General features: G+C 36.8%; 1 protein-coding gene across 1 annotated transcript in view; it reads left to right on the forward strand.

Moving 5' to 3' along the window:
* LOC107494768 (UPF0400 protein C337.03) overlaps positions 1–1,000 on the forward strand; it is a 10,147-nt gene that overhangs the window by 6,198 nt on the left and 2,949 nt on the right. The gene's annotated exons all lie outside the window — the stretch shown is intronic.

A 1,000-nucleotide genomic window follows, 5' to 3' on the forward strand; every position in this document is an offset into this window, starting at 1 on the left:
TACATGGCAGCCTAGATAAAGTAGTATGCTGGGAAATGAGCCCTGGTGGTTACTAGTTAGAGATTGGAATTGGTCAGTAGCAAAAGCGTATGAAAGAAGATATTGGGAAAGCAAGTGGATCACTTGAGAAGTTGGGAATTTTAGTTCAGTTTTGGGAGCATTAAGGGAACCTGAGTTATTCCTCACCCTTGTATAGATTTACATCTCGTGGTATATGGTTACGTTGACCAATAATTACTATAAATACAGCACTGTTTCCTTTGTTAGTCATACCTTGAATTTTCCAATCCAGGCTGACCAGGTAATATCAAAGCTCCTGATCTAGGTGCCTTGAATAGATTTGGGAAGCATGGAGCACTATCCATTCAAATTCCTCGTCTTTGAGGCAGAAAGGAATGGCCTTGTTAGATAGATTAGAAGTAGTAAAAGGAGGATTTGGAATGGGAGTTTTGGTTTAGTTTTGCAAGAGATGAGAGTACTCTTGAATTATTGTCTGCAGAAAATATAGTGAAATTCCTTTGTTATTTGTACCTTACGTGATTGAATCTTCTCATCTATTCTCCACCAATTAGTGTCATACCTCGCAATCTAAGAACCTTGAATAGATTTATGAAGCATAGAGCACAATCTGTTTGAACTCTTTGAATTGGATGCATTATGCTGAGTGCTTTTGAAAATCACATACCATCAATGGCAAGTATGTTGTTATGTGAATCACTGTCATCTTCAAGTGAATTCTCACTTTCTGGTGACGTTTCTATTTTTTGGTGTCTTCTCACCATTTTGGTTATTCCTATATTCTCCTTGTGTTCAAGATTGTTCTTGCTGTCTAGTATTGCTTTTCAGTAAATTTCGCTGATGATCATTTGAACAAACTATTTTCTTCCTAATCATGTAATTTTCTGACAAGTTCTTCAAGATGATAGTCAATTTTTAATTGAAATGGTAAAAGGATAGTAGGCCAGCCAGAGAGGATCAAATGAGATGTTGGAGTCTTGGT

This window comes from Arachis duranensis, chromosome 6, assembly GCF_000817695.3.
Source record: "Arachis duranensis cultivar V14167 chromosome 6, aradu.V14167.gnm2.J7QH, whole genome shotgun sequence".
Lineage (NCBI taxonomy): Eukaryota > Viridiplantae > Streptophyta > Magnoliopsida > Fabales > Fabaceae > Arachis > Arachis duranensis.